The 22,624-nt window shown below is 38.7% G+C and overlaps 1 protein-coding gene across 5 annotated transcripts in view; it reads left to right on the top strand.

Moving 5' to 3' along the window:
- The first annotated feature begins 1,458 nt into the window (after positions 1–1,458).
- The window catches only part of specc1 (sperm antigen with calponin homology and coiled-coil domains 1), a 131,355-nt gene continuing 110,189 nt past the window's right edge, over positions 1,459–22,624 (top strand). For 2 of the 5 annotated variants that reach the window (XM_072674972.1, XM_072675009.1), the window contains exons 1-2: positions 1,459–1,538; positions 8,769–8,851. The gene's annotated coding sequence lies outside the window, so the exon portion shown is untranslated. Of the gene's footprint in view, positions 1,539–8,768; positions 8,852–19,525; positions 19,584–20,111; positions 20,213–22,624 lie in introns of those variants that run through there. The other 3 variants (XM_072674996.1, XM_072674987.1, XM_072674977.1) reach the window with 3 other exon arrangements.

Raw genomic sequence — 22,624 nt, 5'->3', positions numbered from 1 at the left:
ATGGCTGAATTTAGAAACATTGAAGACGACCCGTGTCGCTGCATTCTGGATAAGCTGCAGGGGCCTGATGGTACACAGAGGGAGACCAGCCAGAAGAGAGCTGCAGTAATCCCAGTCTTGAAGTTTTTTTATTATTATGATGGTGATTAAACTATCACTGAAATAATTTCCCTTCAGGTCATTAGGGCAAAATACACACATGGGCTGTCTTCATAGTACCACACAGTACAACTGATGACCGGTAACCCTTTATAGGCCTCAGTATAATACTGTAATATAGCAGCAGCCCATTGATCAGTCTTTGAAGAGGACAGAAGTATGGATAAGCTTCATCCGCAATCTTTCTTTGTAGAGTATGATTAGATCCAACCAATTTTATGTAATGTGGGGATTTAGGTAGTGGAAGTGGGAATAAAGAGAAGATGAACAGAAGAGTATAGGTTTATAGTTAAAATTAACTATTAACTCTTCATAAAATATGTTTGAATAGTTACTTAGATATGAATAATCTTGCTAAAATATGCGCTTTCTTCTTGTAGTTTAATACTGACATCTACTGGTAGAATGAGTTTCTGCAGAGGGAACCCACAGACAATCACCAGTTCAAGGACCAAATCCACAACCCCAGACCCCTGGAGCTGTGCACTTTGCCATGCTATTCTTAATGTATTGTTTTTACGTTAAGTTAATAATCTCTCTCTCTCTCTCTCTCTCTCTCTCTCTATATATATATATATATATATATATATGGCAGAATTGAGGGGCCAGTGCAATATCTTTAAAGGGGACCTGTCTGCAGTTTATTAGGAATTTTGTGAGAAAAGTTAATGTAAAGTAAAGTAAAGAGAAGTTTTTGGGCTTGACCGAGGAATTCTGTGTTTGGCATGAATATGCTATATATAATTTAGCAATTGCCCAATAGCCTCTCTAACAATATACATTTAAATGAGTGTGTTTTCTGTTCTTTCCTGTGTTAAGTACAACTTACTGTCTCTGGTTTTATAAACTTATTATCTCTGCTAATATATGAACATTAGGCTGAAACAAGGTTTATTGGAGGTTAATTAAACAATAACACTACAATACAATACAAAAAGTAAAAACATTAAAAACTAAGTATATACATATGGATTATGGAGGTCTAAAAGATAGACACGTTGGCCAGTGGGCCTCCATTACAAGCAGTGCCCTTCTATGCAATAAAAAGCGTATAGCAGCAAGTTTAATAAGCCAGCAACCAATAATTCTGTGTTTTAACAAATAAAACTAGGCCTAGGCCTAAACTATTGGTAAGTAAATAAAATTATATACATTATAAATCTTTTAACTTGGTTCCTAATTTTCGGACTCGCTCTAGTTTATATGCCTCAAAAAACCCGTGAAACTACATTACCCAGCATGCAATGCACCAGCCGCGTGCGCGCGCGCGCCCTCTGACGGGTGATTTCACACTAGCGCTCGAGCAGCAGCAGCATCTCCAACGGCTGTAGAAACGCAGCAGCAGCAGCAGCAGCAGCAGCAGCGTCCAGAAGAAACAGGTGAGTACAAACAGCCGCCTGGGTGTTTTTCACGTGTTTTCAGCTCCCACACGTCCACTTTATCGTCTGCTCGCGGACTGAGAGTGTATGAGTGTGTCGTTTTGTGTGGGTAAAGTGCGCAGTTGCCGGTGGGACGTAGGTGACGTGGAGCGGCGGTTGACAGTTAACGTTACTTCAACGCACTTTTTTCAAACCAACGGACCGTTTGGCGATTTGGCGCGAGGGATTTAGCAAGGAAGCTAACGCCGAGCTGCTCGTTAACGACACTTCTCTGTCATTTCCACAGCGCAGGAAACAGAGACGGCTGTTAGCTAAATATGGAGATATATGTGTGTAACGGCGAAGGATGTGGGTATACTGCGGAAAAGTCGGCTCAGTCCAGCGGTTTGTCAGACCAGGTTTGAAAAAGGTGGTCTTAAGTTGGAATATGGGGCTTCAGGCGTGCCTACGAAAGCGTCTAAGGCAAATTGTGAATGACAGTCAGTGAGTAGCGGACCTGCAGCAGCTTTCTCCCATCCATTCAGCCCCTTTTCAGCGTCACAGCCCTGTGGATCATGTCCGTGTGTACGTCAGTTTTCTGAGGCAAAGCGGGAGTGTGTGAGACTCTGAAGACCACGTTCAGTTTTCCACTTGCTCCTCATTAAAATAATATGCAGCGGCAGCAACCTCTGCAGTTTTACTGTAGGCATCTGTGAGGAGCTGCCGCCTGTTTCTTTAATGGGTCTTTAAATGCTTCATTATGACCCATATTATAGCAGGCCTGCCATTCTTACAGGAGAATGTAGCCACAGCATGCGCTCATAAACAGTGATGGGAGACTTGAAGTGTTTAAAATAGGCTGAAGAGGCTTCTTAAAACTCATTAGCAAGGTTGGAAAGCAGCCCCCCCCCTTCCAAAAGTCCCCTATGTAGCCTTTCTAATGATGCAACCGCACACTACACTTCTGTTTTTTTACCATATTGATTAGTTAATAGAGGGAGACCAAGAAACCAGTGGACTGATAATGAGGAATGAGTACAAGGGAAAGGGGCATGGCTGATCCTTGATATGCTTGATCATAGAGAAGAGCAGGGGAGTAGTGACCATTCACAAAATTCAGAAGTAGATTTGAAAGCATTCAGTAGTGTCTCGATCCCATTCATTTTTCAGTAGCTACACTAATAGAAATGAGTGGCTGAAAATGTGCCTCATGTTAATGTTTTAATTTTCAGTTTATTGGAGCATAATAAATGTACAATATCAGGTTTGTTTGCCACATGATAATACAGTATGTTATTCCCTAATCTAACAAACAAACCACAAGCTAGCATGCTAGTCACCGTATAATGCTGGAATTGATGCATTGTATTGATACATCCCTGAAACATAACTGAGCTGATCAGTGATTGGGTTATGTATATCAGCGTCAGATGCTTACATGTTTGAACACTTTCAGAGTTTGTATTTCACAAATAGATATGCAGTAAGATCCTGTAAGATGTTGGCTTTAACAGATATCTGCTTGACAAATGACCCAAAAGATTAGATTAGATTAGATTTGACTGATATTTCAGACCAATAATTAAGGAAGTGTTTTTTGAACCCCAATAGAGCAGAATGTTACTATTTTTACTGCATTTGTAACTCTGCAGAAATGAATGTTGCATTTCTTTCTGGATTTAATGGATAGATTGGATGGATTTTACATAGAGAGATGCAGTAATGTAATTGTACTACAGGACGTCTGTGAACCTAAGAAATCTTGGCGTAAATGCCAGAGGTAGAAATAGCTACTCAATTTAGACATGGCCATCATCTCCAAAAAACGTCATGTTTCCACTGATGGATAATAACAATCATATAACCCACTTATTAGTAAAATGTCTTTTAGTTTAAGGAATTAGCAGGCTTCATGTTCTTAATATGTAGGCCATAGGCTCTGCTACACGATGATTTAACTAAAGGTGCCAGATCATCGTGCCTCTGAGAAGCCCTAGTCTTCTGGATTTCAATGTTGTACCTGAGATTTGCCACAAATCCGTATCCGTGCCAGTGCTTTCTGGATTCCTTCCATACTTGAGAAAAAATGCAGGATATGATGGAAAATTTAGCCACATGTTGATTCGCCCTGGACTAATACTCTTTTTACAGAATGTAAAATTCTTTACTGCTGCGGCAGCTTGCAGTGTGTAAAAATGACTGACAATGGCACATTGAACCAGAAATAAAATCTTGAAAAATCTCAGGTAATAAATACATTACCCCACCTCCCCGTGTAAAACTAAGCATGTTGGAATAGGACTGTAGTCCCAGTTTAATTCCAGTGTTTGTGTATCAGTATTGTCAGATATTTAGGCCTACATAAAATATCAGATATTGATATCAGCCCACAAGTCCCATATCTGCATGTTCTTCAAAATTGGCTTTGACAGAAGCTTGAAGACTGAGCTTAAGCAAGGCTACAGATGGTCTTATGAGAATCCACTGCTCTAGTATGATTAAATGGCACTGCAGCCACAGTATGAGGGAAAATCTGAGCCTGTAGCATTTGCTGTTGGACATTTGTGGACGTGTAACCCTCAAAACAGCCAAATATAGTTTGTCAGTATTTGCCTTTTCTGTTTTCCTTTCATGGAACTACAAAGTAGCTAAAAACATCATAGAAAACATCACTCCTCTGCTGGTTTTGTAGACGCTGTTTGTAGGTAATTACACCCTTGACTTGACTCAAGCCAAACTATCTAAGAAGCGGAAAGAGCAAGGATTGTGTCTGGAGCGTTTAGGGCTGTGAGCTCGCTTTAGAACACGCTGTCCTAGATGTAGCGGTCTAAACCAGAGAGAAAAGACTGTGTCATCATTTGATAGTAGGGTAAAGCACACGCTTTCCAAGGAGACAGAGCAGAGTTTTCTGCAGTTTTTGAACACGTGAAGAATAGAATTTTGTTTTTTAAACTCTGGAACCTCTAGAAGCTGAGGTTTTCATATTTTTTTTATAGTTGATTGACTTTCTTCATTCTTAGATAAAGTAGATTCATTTGTTGACAGGTGACAGTAGGGGTGGACAGTATGTTGATTTATGTCATTGTTATGATAAATAACATAACCAAAATGTCACAACATGCTTTTCTCAGTGTATAGTGGCTTTAATCAGTACTTCTACACTGAACAACTGCGTACTTCGTTACAAATAGAGCACAATTAGTCTTGGTTAAATGGATTTAGTGTAGTGCAGTTTGTGAGATGCTAAATAACTATGTGCTTTTTAAAACATGCCCCCACTGTTTTTTTTTTGTTGTTGTTGTTGTTTTTTTAATCCATTCCACGTCATATCAGATGTCGGATAATATTGTGACGTGTTGTGATAATGAAATATTGTGTTAGTGTATTTATGTCATATGTCATTTATGTCATGTCATCACCCAACCCAGGTGTAAAGAACATTGTACTTTATGTACTCTAGTTTGACTGCATGAACTACTCCTGCACCGCTGTTTTTCTAGGCTTCATAATTCAGGATCAGAGTAACTTACAGGCATGATACACATATAGCAAGCATCAGGACTTACCATATCTAACCAGCACCCTTGACCTGTCAACAACTACCAGCAAGTAATCCAGCTGAGAAAAACAGCTAAACTCCATACACATCACCTTCAGCAGCCTGCTCTGTTTACTCAGGAGTAGAGCAGGTTGGAGGGGTGAGCAGGGGATCTCTCACACACAGAGGCACACATGCTGGCAGATATGGCTGAAAAAGTGTCCAAAACAACAGATTACATGTTTTTTGTAACGAAATATTCCAGATTTAAATCTCCTGTCGCCATTAAAAAAAAAAAAACGCAACCTTGCTGTTTTTGCTGTTTTCAGCAATTGATAGAGACTAGAGCTGAACTGTTCAATTGAAGACTTGCACCTGTAACCTGGTCTATCATATAAGGAGAAGGATCTGCTAGCTCTTTTTTTTGGTCTCACATACTGAATTTCATTTAATCCTGATGCCTTAAGTCACTCCCACATGGTGAAGTATATGGTTTATTCAGCAATAGTATAAGATCGGTTTTGGGTATTGACCGATACTCAAAGTTTCTGCCTCCGCATATAGGTTTCGGAACAAAAAAAGTTGGATTGGTGCATCCCTAAAATAAAGCAGGGCAATTATTAACCACATCACATAAAAGTAGAGGGGGGCAATATGATAAAAGTATTATATCATAACACATAATATTTATCATGATAAATTGACATGCAGACAAACAATGTGTCAGATTCTCCATACTCTGTGCAGTGATTTGTATTTAAAAATCTGCTGCACTACATTTAATTAAACACTCTTTAAAATGAAATGTGCAGTTGGTCAGTGTTCTTTAAGTACTGATGATATCACAGTATCACAGTAACACAATTTATCGATAAAATATTGTTTATTGCCCACCCCTACATCAGAGGTGAAGTAATATGTTTCCATATTGAAAAGTATGCTGCAATTGCAATACATAGCAACATGATTGGGCTTTGTTGTATTGTCCATTTTGTCCCCAAATAGAATGCTAAACTGCTGCTTTAATTGCCCCTCAAAGCGCACCCTTTTCACTGATCAAGTAATAATTAGTTCCATTTGGGATTAATTATCTGGGTATGTTTTTTGCTCCTTTTTTATTTTTCTAGTATCCCAATATGAACTGCAAAAAAACTAAAATGTGACAAAATAACATTTCCCCCCCAGTATCATTCAGCCCAATTACTGTATTCATGTTGAGAACGAATGAATGATCAGGTTACTTAATTTTTCAGTAAACTTTCTACCATATTGTCCTCGTAGTAGCTGATCTGTTTCCCAGTCACATCGTCCCCTTTCCGGCACAGGGCTCATTACAGAAACAGAATCAAACACACACACACACACACACATACGCTCAAGGGGAATGGAGTAGCTATAAATAGTCTCTGGCCTCTGGAAAGAAGCGGGTAGGTCCAGCTGTGTGAGAGAAGCAGGGGTGGTCTATTCTCATTGGTAGTGGACATGTCTGTGTGTGTAGGCGGGCAAAAATAAATTCCCATAGAAAACATAAGAGGAAGTTAAAAGGTTTATATGTCCGTTATGTTTAGAGGCGCGGTGCATGGTACTCCTTCCCTGTGTTAAAACAGATTCATTGGAGTTTTTGCATGCCTCACCACTTCCAGCACACATGCCATACCTGGGCTTAATGATTAATGTAAGTAATTTCTGGTATATTTATGTATGTATGTATGTTAATATTTGTGTGTGTGTGTGTGTATATATATATATATATATATATATATATATATATATATATATATATATATATATATATATATATATATATAGTCTTAAAGTATCACAATATAGCAGTATACTGAATCTTAACTTCTGTATTGTGATTCTTATTCCATCTCCAGGTTCTTGCCATTACACAGTCCTAGTCAGGACTCTAGACCTTTTTTTAACACAAAAACAATGAAAAAAAAAAAAAAAATGAAATAAACCAAAAATTGTATCAAATCTGAAAAATGTTCATGTCTCACTCACAAGTAGCTCAAATGATGACTGTTAGAAAAACTGTTTCCTCTTACAACTAACACTGGCCAGGTTGATAAGGTGACTAGCATAGCCCCTTTCTTTCTTTCTTATATGTTATGCATGTTGCTCTCGGTTCATAAATGACTACATGTTTGTCCAGATTCTAGGCTGTGATTCTGGGGGCTTCCTTGATTGTTTAGAATCACTACATGTGACATGAGCTTGACATGAGAATATGTATGCAGGATAGTGTGTTTTGCTTTAGCATGTGTGTCCTTGAATGAAACAGGGGGGGAGGGTTCTAGGATTTTTTATTGCAGTCACCTTCCCTTGTCATAGCTTGCACTGCAGTATTGCTGTCTCCACACATGCTACTCTCCCCCTTCAACACAGACTAATATATATCCACATGCAGGCTACACACACTATGGCAGACCACTACATTGCCCTGTAGTGATCAGTACATTACAAAGAAATGCTAGTAGACAGCTCACAGCAGCTAATGTTGTGGTGAAAGCCAAGCCTAATGCATAATCTTTCTTTAGCGTAGGTGCTCTACATATTTCATTTGTGATATATGGCACTGGGCTAGATTAATAATGACAATAACATTCTTACAAATAGCTGTAAAATATAGCTTTTCATGTTTCAGAATTAGTTACATTCTATATAAATATTATATTGAAAAAAAACTGACATTGCAATGTTTTTTTATTGCAAAATTTTAAAAACAGGATTTTCATGGGAAGTCAGTGATCCAACGTGATACTAATAATGCCTTCTGTGTGTCCAAGATTGGAGTAAAATAAATATTATTGGGTAGATATAATCTATTGTGCAGCCCTAACGTGAATTCCTTTAAATAATCAGAATACGCAGAGCAACGCATGTACAGGAATGTCTGGGCTTTGTCTTAAACAACAGCCGGTTGCTTATTCTGTGATATCGATATTTCCTTTACAAACAAAATGTAATGCGGCCTTAACAGCAGTAGTAATTACTTTAGAAACCCAAATATACAAGAATGATCATAAGCATGTTATGTTGTCTTCTTTGTTTATGAAGATCCATGTGCGTTTTAGATGCTGGCTGATAGGTGACTCCAAAATATGAAAGAGTCCACCCAAGTTACATTCTTGTTTTTTTCCTAGGCAGATTGTTTCCTGGATATTGTAGTTGTAAAGTGGTCCAGCAAGCCGCACTCCTGGCACGTGTATCATGATTCCCGTTATCATCATTAATGCTCATCCCATGGGCATTTTAGACTGGCAAGTTCTCTGGAGTAGTCTTATCAAGGTCACAACAAATATAACTGCCTACAGCTCAAAAGAGTCTAATGTCGCTGTTTTGAGCTTTTGTAAGATTTTTTTTTTGTATTGACTGGTTTCCCTTAAAGTAGGCCTAATTCTTCTGTGCTCTGCTTCTGGAGCGTCTTGCTGTTTTTCCTATCCCTCTCTCTCACACTCTCTCTCTCCCTCTCTCTCTCAATTTCTGGCTCCTGTTATAGAGTAGCAGGCCTACAGGCAGATCAGTGCTTTAGTACCCAGGAAAGCGCAGCTCCAAAGGGGCACGTCCTTCCCTTGCTGGCTCTAATTGCAGAGATAAGGGCAGTAGAGAAAGGACGTGTTCCGATTTGGCACTCTCTGTATGAGCTGGGAGAAAAGACTGTATGTCTGCTTCATGCCACGCACATTCTCTCCCTTTTCGTCTAGGTTTTGTTGACGTCTGGCTGTGGAGCAAGGAGACGCAGCACGAACGGGATTTATTTTCGAGCCTCAGGGAAGTACAGCCAAAGGTATCTGAAACATTCTTACTACTTATAGACGTAAAGTATGCAGTTATTCTTGACTGATCTTATCAATACATGTAACCTTACTTTGCTGTTAAGTTTGCAAATAGGATTTCACAGTAAAAGGCTAGCTTTTAGGTAGTATTGATAGTTGTGTATGTAAACATTTGTCTCTGTTGTAAGAAAACCTTGTATATTTAAAGGGAACCTAATATAAGAATAAAGCATGTCCATGACTTTAATGTAAGGTATTGTGGCTTGTTTTATTTATCAATATATCTGATAGTCCCTTCATCATGAAATGTTGCAAGAGTAAAGGGCAGCTGGTATTTTGTTATTAAATGGTGTTTAAAAACATAAATGATGAGTTGCAATGTTTTATGTGAAATAAAAAGTAGGGTTGATTCTAGATCTGCACCCTTGCTCTGAGTAGTTTGATAAATAAAATCCATGATACTACCCTGTTACGTCTTATCAAGTGAACTTTTATTCTAAATATTTAAATTCATATAGTTTTTACTGTGGCTGGCAGATGGATTTGTGTTTCAGCGTCTCTGACGACTTGTGATGAATTGTTCTTTCTTTCCTCTGACTTGGCCTGTATGTCTGGCTCGCCCCGTTCCTGCCTTCGCCAAGTGGCTCGCCCTGTTGAAAATTAGAAACCTGGGCAAGTCTCCCCTTCTAATTTACGTCAAAAGAGTAAGGCAGCTGCTAAGAGGTCATCAGTCTTGCCGTAAAGCATTTTAGAATACTGTACCATGGAGGCTATATGCATTGGTCAGGTAATATGCAGCAGGCACAATGTATAGAGTAGCTGAGCTGTAAGGTTGCCTCATGTCCAGGGCACATAAAAGGCTTTCTGGTGAGCGTAACTGTTAAGTTGATTGAAGCTCATCACTTTTCCCGGGATAGAGACCTAAAGTTTAGTGCACGTCTGTATTTTTGGCAGGTCTAGACCCAGGGCAGAGGAATGTGCACAGGAAATGGACTGCATACTTGCTGTGCAAATCACACTCAGCCTGGGTAACTGTGTGGAATTCCATCCATACAAATGTCATTTGCGCCTAGCCCACAAATAAGGATGGCAAATATTAGTCTGTCAGTTCTGGTCTGGATAGAAATTAAATCCATATTGTTTGGTTATGCTACACTGTGCTAAAAAAATTAATTAGCCTAACCAGTGAATGTCTCATGGCCATGAGGTTGAAACAGCTGAATGTAAAACTATTGTAAAGAAACAGCGCTGTTTGACTTTATTGCAGGAGGGCAGCTCTACCTGTTCAGGGTAAACCGTGTAAACAGGGCGGTATATTAGTATCTCACATGGTCTAATGTGAGATGTGGGTGTGTATGTTTGCAATGATTTAAAAGCAGTTGGAGCAGTTACCACAGCATACAAGAACATCAAATATGTCAAACAGTCTAACAGTCTACATCAATGATGAGGAGGCATATGCCTGCTGATGATTAACTGAGATGTTGTGGGAAAAGGCCTCGGTGATGGTAAAAAGTAATTTACTGTAGGTTCTAAAGAAAGTTGTTTATTTATTGCATTCAAATCATAGCAAAACACTTGCAAGACACCCATCTACTGAAATGAGATCAATAATAATGTGACTGTTGAATGTGCTTGGGGGAGGGAGAAGTGCTACATATTGGTACATATTATATACGTACAACTTGGTAGGTAATTCTCAGACCACCGTGACAGGGTTGAAGTATTGTTAATTGTTATCTTTCTCACATGTAAAAGTACAAGTTTCTTGCTGTGATAGGGCTGGGCAATTAATCAAACATTAATCTCTTAATATATACATTTTTATTCTGTTAGTACTTTCTCCACTGTGTGTGTTCATGTACTGTCCCCTTAAAAACATACTTCCACGCGTGTAGTCACGGGACTCCATCCTGTCCAGTCTGCGACATGGAAGCAACATGGAGGAGAACTCAAACAGAGCCAACTGCAGCAGCTTCTATAATCACTCAATAATCAGAATCAAGGTAAAATGTTCAATTATCGTGATACTGATTTGAGGTCTTATCGTCCAGCAATACTGCCAGATACCCATGGCTTGTGGTCTGGAGTCTGGTCCCGCATACAATTGGAAATCATGTGAAACCATAGAAAAAGGCATTAGACTAATCAGCCACAGTGCTCTGTTCTTTCTTACAGTTTTGTGGCTGAATGAAATATGTCAGCCTGCTACAACCACTTTTACTGAACCAGGTTTTACTGAATTCTTCTTTTATTGTTATTTTATTGCACAAACTTAAAGATGTACTCAAGTGGCAAATCCTTTAATGATAGATAAAATTTATGATCATTTTATTTGTCAATGAATGTCAGCTGCTTCTGTTTCATTTTTTACAGTGTACTTCTGTAGTATACTAATTAGATTAAGATGTTATTATAAATATATTCCACAAGGTGCCAATGTGTATATAAGGCACCTCTCTGTCTCAGTAAGTGAAGGTAAAAATTACCCTAAGAAAAGCAATTTTTAATCTGTTTCATTCCTGCTTTTTACCAGTTGTCTTTGATTTACACCGAGGTTAGATGAGGTCACAGAGTCAGTCCTGACTGTGGCACTGATGGGAGCTTGTTGCTGCAGTGTTTATTCATTCAGAACACTGACCCCACTCATACAGGAAGCCCTGCTCCATTGGGACTGTGCTGCTCGGAGAGATGAAACGCACTGTAAAATATACATGAGGTTACTCTGGCTCCAGCGCTTACTCTGAGAAAGTCAGTAGTTCATGAACGCCACATCACAAAAGTGTCAGCTCGTAGCTCTCATTTGCTAAACGACACTGCGATATAAAAGCGAAGTAGACTCGGAAGCTGGGAGATGCAAATTGGGCCTTACTCTGGAAATCGCTGTAGAGTCAGCCTTTTTATCCCTTACGTTTTGCATTTTCATGTGTTATCTCTCTTTTTGATCATAAAAGTGCTGATGGGGACTAAAGTGGTGTTTCATCTTCAGGCTATTTCGCATTCTCTGTCTGACACGGCCGTTTGAAGCACTGAACTTTGAATTGGAAGAAGGATTTGGATGTAGAACTCACCAGGAGAGTTCTCACCAAATTTTGTATAGCTTGGACTTTGGAGGGGGCTTAGGCTACTTGACAGTTCACCTCAGGGTCCTGCAGCACTGCTGTAACTAATTGCTTTGTTGTGATGGTGTAGCAGATTTCCTTGTCTCTGAGATTGCTGTGAGAGCAACACTGTACATTTAATCATGTTCTAATCAATATTTTCTGCTGTAGATTAATCATGGCAGACTTGTGCATTTTGCTTAGTAGAATTATGGAGGCATCAAAATGAAGCATTTCAAGTTACAAACAGCACTACTCAGTATGACCTGTCTCCTGATCACCACTCTACCTCATCTCCTACTCTCTGGGCGATAGGGTAAAAATAATGTAATCACAGACTAAAAACATCAGTAGCAACAGATTATTATAAACTACTATTCAGATACTCTCCCGTACTGAACAGTGATTTTTATTCAACATCTGCTGCTCTTCACCTAATTAAACCAGTCTAATTACACTGTTAGTAATGAAACCTGCAGCTGATCAGTGTTTATTAAGCACTAACAGTGTCCTCCATATGCTTAGAAATTCACGCTAACAAAATGTATCAAGATACGATAAAATATCATCATATTGCCCAGCTCTAAGGGGTCGTTGTTGTTTTTTTTTTTTGTTTTTTTTGTACAAACATGTCTGCTCACATCAATACAAATGCTGATACATAAACATGTATAAAATGTGGAAATTTGAACTTAGTATTTCAAGATCAAGATGATAGATGTTTGATGATATTTTTAGTAGTTCTGTTACTAAGTTAAAGTAGTTAGAGTAGTTAGACTTGTTAGTGATACAGCCATTCTCTCTATCTCTCTATCTCTTGACTGCTTAGTCAAGTTCTTAACAGTACATACTTGTGGTCTTGCTCATGTTATGGCACTCATGACATTAAGTGTAGTATAATATATTCCTCCGCATGTTGTAACACACATGCCAGTAAAAGCATATAATTATTGGCCTGTATATTTTCTCTGACTTTCTACAGGTAGTAAATTCCGTATTTGAACAATGATACCTAGAAAACCTCATAGTTGTGTATTCTTGTAGTTTCTGTTTTTGATCAGTTTTTCTTGGCCCTATACAGAACGCTGATCACTGTTCAGCTCTACCAGACACAGGTACTGATCAAGGTCTGGCTTGGATGCTACATGAATCTTTCCGGGCAAACTTGGTAATGCATTATCATACAGGCCTTTCAGGAATGTTCCTGTATTGTCTCTCAATAGGAAATGTACTGTAGTTTGTAGAATCAACTACATTTAAAACACTGTCAAACTTTGAGCACTCACTGTGAGAGCTTGTGCGCCACTGTAATGTGAAGCTCAGATTGGAAACACAACTGAAAAGGGCTGCTTATCTAGCATTAAAAATACCATCACTTTGGACATGTGACCTGTAGCTTTCTGACTGTTGCTGATGCTGTTCTGGTCATGGTTAAATGTGGTCTGCACTATTTGCTGTTGTTTGAGTTAGGGGTGTGTGTTAGCTCTGCTGTGTTCTGATAGTCACTCTACTGGACTGAGTGAAGTACTCCAGATTCACCAGATTGACAAATGCAGCACACAGAGCAAAGTGTGCAAGTTCCCTAGTTTTCTGAAGCTGTTGAATAAGGAACTGCAGCACCCTGTGGCCGAGAACTCCTGTAATGCTTGCATATATGATCTGACCTGTTCTCAGGATACATATATTGATTATTTAATCTCTAGTTGTGACGTATATCATTATTACATCTCCATGACTGGTCATTTGCCAAAATCACATTAGCAATTTTTAGGTGAATTTTCTATTGTTATAAACATGCTTTGCTCCACCCTATTTTAAGCCCACCTTAACTTCTACTGCTTTTACAAGAAGAGCCAGGAGATCAGAGAGGTTCTAGGAGAGTTGCCACCTCATGGAGGCAGAGCGGTTGGGGGCTGAAGACATCCTGTTCAGCTTTATGATTCCAGCCTTCATGACTTGGCACTTTACACGGCAACAAATTGACATGCGCACACACATGCACACAGCGCAGTCCCAGGTGCAGCACAGATGGTGAAGCCATGCTGACGTGGAGGAACGTTCCCACTGATGCAAATGAGTTTACACACCACACAGGAGTGTCTTGTCAATGTTTGTTCAATGCAAGTACTAGAACCCCATAATAAAGCTGTCCAGTCTTCTGCTTACTGGGAGGGTGTTGTGGCTCGTTTAAGAGAGAAGCAGTCACCATTTAGTTTGACATCTAGAGATTTGTTTCATGGAGCCAGTACACGAAACAGACTGATAAAACTGACAGATATCGAGGCCCTACTGATCTCGTAGTGTTGTCGAGAGTCCCAATGATTAATGCATTGGCTTGTTTATATTGCAAAAAACAGCCTGATAATTTCAAAGAGCTTCTGTGCTTGTATGCCACTATGTTATAGAGACTGCTATTCTGAGAGTCACTATGTCTTCACTTCTATTACAGCAGTACAGTCTGAGCTGCTAAAAGCACAAACACAAAATTTTGTAAAATAATACTTTCAGACCTCAGCTTTAGATTAAGCATAACATTTAAACACTTTCTAAGGAGAGAATAATACAAATATGACAAACTAATTTGCAGAAAACAACTGCAAAGAAATATGACATGCTCACTTTAAAATATTTAGATTACTTGGTATCTTGGTGAGCTTTTGTCTGTTTTGTTTCAGAACTTGAAACTGCAATCATATTTTACAGTTGACAGTTACACAGTTCAGCCACAACATTAGCAGGTGAATAACATTGATTATCCTCTTCCACAGAGGCTGGATACACCAGGCTGCAAGTGAAGTTCTTGTAGTTGATGTGTTAAAACCAAGATCTAAGGCATTTTGACAAGGGCCGATTGTGATGGCTGGACAACTGGGTCAGAGTATCTCTAAAACATCTGGCATGCAGTGGTCAGTATCTACCAAAAGTGGGCCAAGCGGTAAACCAGCGACAGGGTCATGGGCACCTAGGGTTCATTGATGCAATTCATGGAGGTCCCACCTCTCAACTTACAGGACTTAAAGAACATGTCCTGGTGCTATATACCACATAATCCTTTCAGAGGTCTTGTGGAGTCCATGACTCGAATGGTCAGATCTATAGCAGCACAAGGGGTCCTTTACAGTGTTAGGCATGTGGTATCAATGGTATTGCTGTTTGGCGTATATTATTCACTAAAGTGAGTTGACTGGGATTAGTGCTGGGCGATTACAGTTTAAACACTTGGTGTAATCAAGACTGTATTTAGAGACATTTTATCTTTTTAATCAAAAATATCCTGTACTAACTGTGATCTCTCTGTTCGGTTTATGCCACCTCATGAATGATACAAGGGCAGGAGGAATAGACCCAGAGCTTTATTCTTTTTTTCTTAACTGAATGATTGGGTTCTCAGTCTACTTTTCACACCTTTAAGTACTTTAACCAGTTTTAGTCCCCACTGAAGGGACTGAAAGGTCACATTCTAAAAGCGTATAGGCATCAGGTACAACAAATGGGCATCACAGACCTGTACACAGGTAATGCTTATGGCCTAATCAGTCTGCTTGCTCACCACTTTTCTCTCTGCCTCACAGCTAACTCTCGACCATGCCCCAGCTGCCACCGTAATCGAATGACAGAAGGAACAGAATCATTCTAGTTGTCAATAGGGTATCCCCAGACTGGTAAACCAGTTTGTACATTAAACACAGTGCAGTCTATAGCTTATTTATTCCTTACTAATGTCTGTAGAAATATTTTTAAATGTCTTTGTGTATGTATTTCCCCGATTAATTTCGTTCATATGATTTTCAATGTGGTTCGGAGAATGAGTCATGTCTGCACCTTGAAATCTGATTATGCTATTTTTAAGAAAAATCCACCATCAGCCAGGCACACCCTCCTGTAAGCTACTCAAATATGAGGATCAATGGCTTCTTGAAAAATGTCTTCATTCAAAGGTTTTCATAGAATTAACACTTGCTCAAATCATACATTTTCAGAGTTTCAGAGAGATCTATAGACAAAATTACATCAAAACTCTGTGCTGTGGAGTTTTGGCACACAACCATTGTTGGCCTAGTGGTTTTGTGGTAATGTCAAATAACCACCACACCATAAAGGGGCCTCTGTGGAATAGTGGTTGAGGGAAGGGTAACCAAGTACAGCAACAAAATTCCCTTGTTGAGGGGTCTAATTATGGGATGTGCTGCTGTAGATTTAAAGTTTAATGTGCTTGAATGTTAAGAGTGCGCGCCTCAGTAACAGGACCTTCCTCCATAGTCTTGATGACTTTTTTCCTGAGTGGGAGCCATCCACCCCCTCCGGGCTGAAAGCCACAGCTGCTGGTGCATTGGAAACTAGGGACAGTTCTCAGCTCGGCCAATAAGATCATAATGTGTTTGTCTTACAGAGCGCTGGTCGCGGCATGAAACTCAAAGCCATTCTATTGTTCATCTGTCATGTGGGATTCAGACATTTTGGGCATAAGTGCAACCGACATAAAAAGGTTGGAAAATCAGGATCAATTTGCTGCTGGCTAGTTCAGTGTGTCTATTTTGTTCATGTATGTACTCTGCGACCCATGATCATTGCGTAGGGGTGGACAGTGTCAGTGTCCAGGCTCGGTCACTCTGGCCCTCGCATTTGCCTTTGACTGTGTGTGCTCTTTCATGGTTACAATAGGATTCTGTTGTTTGTAGGCTGAAGGAATTCAAGCAGTCTTTTGAAAATAATGAGTCGTGCTGCAGGGAAAAGAGTGTAATTCTCCTACTCAGGAATCATAGTGCTGTAATTGACTGTATGTCTCAGATTTGACGTCCCACTCAGTTGAACAGTATGATATTATCTCAGTGGACAGTGTTTTTTTGACAATGCTCTTTAAATAGCATATTTAAGAAAAGCAAGGCTGTTGTCTCAAAGCACAGTCCCATTTCCTGCCTTTATAGGGATTTCACACGCCCCAGTAAAGCCATGACACAAACATGATTCAGAATTTGCTTTCAGAAAAGTAATCAAATTTGTTCTAGTAGGGTTTAAATGGTAAACAGATGACTGATATGTGTTTAAGGAGCGATAATGCCTAATACAGTAAAGAAAAAAACGGTAATAGTTTTAGTTAAACTGTGTAATAATACTGATAAGATTGTCAGTTATCACATTCTTAAAGCATTATTATTATTATGCAGCGTTATGTATGTTTTACCTTATTGTGACAGCTTCAAAATCATTCTTGTAATAGGGAGAGTGGCTTCTCTGTCATTGCCTTTGTTTACCACTGCATGGAGCTCGGGGGCGATATCACTCCGGTTCAGTTTAACTCTTGCTTCATTGGTTGCCTCGTAAAAAATGACACTGGATGAGTGAAACTTTTCAGCTGAGTTCAACATTTTTAAACTATATGGTGTAGAAACTCTAGTAAATGTGTTTGGTTGAATTGATGTATTTAGGAACGGGTAGGCTTAGCTATTGTTTACAACACGACCAGAAGGCGCTCCACAGTAGTATTTATGCTTCAGCATTAATGTGGGTTACATGCTTTAGATAAAATATATAGACATATACTTTTCAAGCTTCAAATGTCTGTGCTTGAATAAAAAAAAATCACACACACACCAGTTTATTATCTTTTTGGAATGAAACACTATGCTTTTCATTTCGGCTGACACATGAAATGAAATATGAAGCCCACAACCCCCATAAAAGAGGAAATCAATAACTACTCAAAATGAGACAGTTTACTTCCTCAGCCCTGAAATACTGAGCCTGTAGTCCCTCTGCCTGCTCTCTCATGTTTCTATCACACAACAGGTGGCTGTTTCAAAAGGGTTGCGTTCATTGCCTTCAGGCCTGCTGCACTGCTCTGCATTATTTAAACTGTTACTTCAGAGTGTGACTGCAGATTCTCTCTGCTCACCCAGTCCTTTCACCATGACTGCATGCTGCCATACTGTAAGATAGTCTCCCGAAAGGATCCTACTTTGAATTTAAGCAGTACTTTGTAAAACCAAGCTGTTTCCTGTGTTACTGTGGTAGACCAAAGTCTGATTAAAGCATCATTGCAGTTTATAAATGGTTTACAGCCCCTGGTAGGCATCATATTTCTGCAACATGTTTGAGTTACATGTTAGAATTAAGGCCGGTGCTGCAATCAACAAATCTATACATTAAGGTTAATACAGTGTTCTGCAAATGCAGGCATTTTGGTGCCTGCAATAAATGCTTGTCATGCTTGTATCTTGCCGTAAAACCAGATTATTTGCCATGACGAGGTAACACACCCCTATAGGTGTGAAAGTTGGGGTGTGGTCACTCCAAATTTCCTCTTCGAAAGCCAAGTCACCTCTATAAATGGATTCTTTAAAATAAAGTAATTGCTCCCATGTTGAAAATGTTTGAATAAGCAAACACTTTTTGATTATTACAGTCAGTTATAACATTTTACATACTGTGGTAAAACTACCACCTTCACTGACCTTGACTGATTCACCACAATGTAGGTGTACACCCATGTTGGTACTGTTGGTGGTACAGAATAATGCTGTAATATTAGCAAGTTTATGAAAGCTGAAATAAGCGTATAGTGGCCTCAGTTGGATTTTTTAAGAATCTCTGCACTCCAAAATTGACATTTGACATATGTTTTATAATATTTGGAACATTTTCATATTTTTCAGGGTGTGATAAGAGGCAGTTGTGAAATGACCATGTTTGGTCATTTTTTCATTTTCCCTCAGGCAAAAACAGCTTGAGTACCTAAAATAGGCATATTGCTGACTTTCTAAATTGTTTGATTATGAATATTCACAATCTTCACATTCATTTTGCAGAGAAGTTCCTTATATTTAGTTTCACATCCTTCAGCTGCCATTAAACAATGCTTGCAGTTCCCTTTAGCAAACGATTGTACAGGCACAAACATGAGCTTTACACCTTTTATTATACTACATCAATTAGCCATGTTAAAGAAATATTATGGCAAATGCCCAAGTGTAATATTTGCTTTAAACATGAGTTTAGGCTAGAGAGTGTTATCTATAGGGTAATTTGCAATTTGCACAGTTAATCAGTAAATATTTGCAAAAAAAAAAATTTTTTTTTGGTAATTTTCTCCCCAGTAGTCATTTCCAGTCCGATCTGCTCGCTAGGTTTCCTCCTATCATGTACAATGCCACTAATCTGGGACGGTGGGGCTAGCATGTGCTTCTTCAGAGTTACATGTGGCACCACTGCTGCTAGTATAGTGTCATTGGATAGTTGAATAGGCTTGGAGGAGAATGTTAAATATCAGTTATTTTACCTCAGCTAACAGATGCCTGCATGGCTTGCATCAATAATGCTCTCTTGGACTCTATATATGCATATTAAATCAAAAATATAACTGTTCTTTAACTCTTTTTATGGTTTTAATGTAGGGGTACTTTTGGGTTCATGCTTTCAAGCAATATGGTGAAATTTTCCTTTTGGCTGAACCTTGTAGTCTGTCTGTCTCTAAAACCGAAAGCTTGCTCTGCCGGCAGGCGTGTCGCTTCCGTGTTGCGCTCATGGTGAGGGGTAAGCATGGCATACAGCAATAGCTTGTGGCTTCTGTGAGGGCTGGGTTATGTGCCTGCCGTTGGCCTAGTATGATAAGTTGAATGTGTTACACAGAAAGAAGTCCTATCCAGTAAGTGTCGTTTTCTCTTATTTGGTGTATCAAGGTCTTGCATTTTGAACATATTGACTTTAGCACCTGTATGTATGTATGTATCTTAAAATGTGTGTGTGTGTGTTGTGTTTTTGTTTGTTTTGAGACAGCATGCGTCAAGTTCCTTGTCTTTGGTTTCACATCCTTTGGCTATCATCTGAACAATACTTGCAGTTCCCTTTAGCAAGTAGTGGTCCAGACTGGAACAAGTTATGGCAGCTGTACATCCCTTATTGTACTATAGACATTAACTACACTGTTAATGGAAATATAATGCCAATTGCCCAGATGGAATATTTGCTTGCTTTAAAAATTAGCATTAGTATGTGTAGAGAGAATATCATGAAAGCAATGTGATATTCAAACGCAACAGCCTTTCAGTCCTCGCCAACATGTGCAGTGCTCTAAAGCTTAGAAACTGAGAGCTATGTTAGTCATGACTGGCTTCCTCCCTCTCTTCCTTAAAAACACTAACAGGAAGTTGACAGCTAGCTATTAAGCATTGCCTCATCCTCACCCTATTAGGAAGCAAAGACGACTTGTTCTTGCTCTCATGATCTGTTTTTGAAAGAAAGGCCAACAAGGATCAAAGGTACTGCGTCTTCTCTGTAAGAATGACTACATTTCTTTAAGACTTTTCTGTATGATTATGATAAATAACCATTTTCTTCAGATTTTAGCAGAAATAGTCTATCCTGTACAGTATTTTCTGTTAGTTCTCTGCAGTCTCAGGATCAAATTCTTTGGCCTTTAACACAACAGGAAATGGGTTATTCCACCTGCCTAAATCAGCTGGGAAGTACCACATGAGCAGTGCTGATTGTACGCTTCATTCTACTTTGTATGAAAAAACTTCTGCTGACATAAGCAGGGATTGAATGCTTTGGCATGAAGCAAGTTTGATTTTATGTGCCAGTATCTGTGTGCTGCAGCCTTATTGTAACCCATGCAGTATCAGCAATTGCAGGTTGCTCCTACCGGTAGGAAAAGCTAAATATAGATGCATGTAAGTGTTTGGTCACCCCTGGTGAATATTTATGTTACTGTGAATTATTAAGTATGTAGAAGATGAACTGACCTTCAAAAGGCATAAAGTTAAAAATGAAACATTCTTTTAACATATTGAGAATGATTAGCATATTATTTAGTTTTTTATATATATGTATGTATAAGTGGAAAAAGGAAAGAAGCAGCATTCAAAAGTTTGAGTTCTCAGAAAACGTTTACCGAGGTCTCAGACTATGATCTGGACAGAATCATTGTTAGGAAAGACCAGGTGCTGCAAATTCCAAAGTTTTATAAATACTCAAACCTTATTCCAACAATCTGCAGCAGTGGGTGTCTTTAAGCAGCTGTCTAGCACACTGAAAAAATAAAAAATGATGCCCACAGAAAGAAAAGGTTAAAGGTAGCAAAGTGTTTTCTGTGTAATTAACTGCAAAGGTCAAATTGAGGTCTTGAAGACATCAAATCCCCTTCAGAAAGATTAAGCAGATTTAATCATTTCAAAAATGATTACATAAAACAAAGATTACACTGTCTGTAAACAAGCTAAAGATGTATAGAGGATGGCTTCTTCAGCAGGATAAACAAAAGACCACCTCAAGAGATGCAAGCTGAAAGTTTTGCCATGGCCATTATAGTCTCCCGACCTAAATATCCTAAAAAATCTGTGGAAGCTCAAAAGTGCAAGACATGTAAGACGGCCCAAGAATCTCACAGAACTATACTCCTTTTGTTAGGAAGAATAATTGAAAATTATCAATTAATTAAACGAAAACTGAAATAAGCTAGCTAAAGCTACAACTAAAAAAGAATTGAGCATGCAGGGTGCTGAAACCTTTCAATCATCATACTGTAAACATATGTAAATATAAAAAACATTCATTTATATACATACTTTTATAGTAGTTCTATAGTAATCTGGAGGATTTTCTCGCATATAAAGATACAAGGTGATAAAATAAAGTATGAGACAATATGAAATAGTACGAGAAAATACGGTGAACAATAACAAACATTGCAGTATGTTATGATACAATTATTACAACACAATAAACTCTTAATCTAGATCTCTTGGCCTTAGCAGTAAAAAAAACTTTTTCAGAAGAGAAAAAAGGTGTTCTTACAATGACCTTGGTTGTAATAACTATAAAGAGCAAATGTTTGATAATATTTTTGACCAACCAGTTAGCTTGAGATCCAGACATGCTCTTTGTCAAATAATTACTATTTTAATAATAGTAATTATTAATATTGTGGGTAAAATAATGCACAAAAACTGATATTTGTTTATTAGGATTATAGCCTTTGAATATTTGTAGCCATAGTAGCATGTTTTGTGAGTTCTGTTGTAATTGTTTGCAGGAATCTTACTTGCCAGTGACTTTCTTTTTAGAAAAGAATTTGCAATATGTCTCAACTGTTCTGTAATTAAGATCAGGAATACTGTTACACCTTAGGTCACAGCAACTGTGGATGTGAAGATCTTCTTCTGCTCGTCTCTTTCTTTCAGCCATCTGTTAAACAAATGCCCAGAATGGTGATGCCACAGGATGCCATAGCGACCAGAGTCCCAATTTAGCACAGCCATAGTCTTTGGAGGCTGCAATTTGTGCTTCCCTTGAGGTACACAGAATATGATGGTTTTACAGCATTGCCCACAACGGAATCTGCACTTTACACAAGGGGTCAATTGCTTAAATCGAGTTGAGCATGTTGTGTTTTCTAAACACTTAAGATGTTCCCAGGAGATTTTGGCTGCATACGTTCATTCAGACTCTTTGTCTTTGTTTTTATGATGCAGCATGTGGTGAATGTTACTTGAGTTTACTTGAGGTAAAGAGATAGGTGTAAAATTTCCAGTCATTGCTATATAATGCAGTACAACTCAGCAGCTTAGTCTATCTAATTCTGGCACTGCTTTTGTACTTTTAATTGGGTCAGTTACAGTCTTGGGTAACTGGCCTGGTTTTCACAGAAAATGTAGAGGTCGTCTTTATATAAGTGTGTGCCCAATC

Source organism: Salminus brasiliensis, chromosome 1 (genome assembly GCF_030463535.1).
Source record: "Salminus brasiliensis chromosome 1, fSalBra1.hap2, whole genome shotgun sequence".
In the NCBI taxonomy this organism is placed as follows: domain Eukaryota; kingdom Metazoa; phylum Chordata; class Actinopteri; order Characiformes; family Bryconidae; genus Salminus; species Salminus brasiliensis.
Note: the sequence above shows the minus strand (reverse complement) of the source record. Positions and strands in the feature narration are given on the sequence as shown.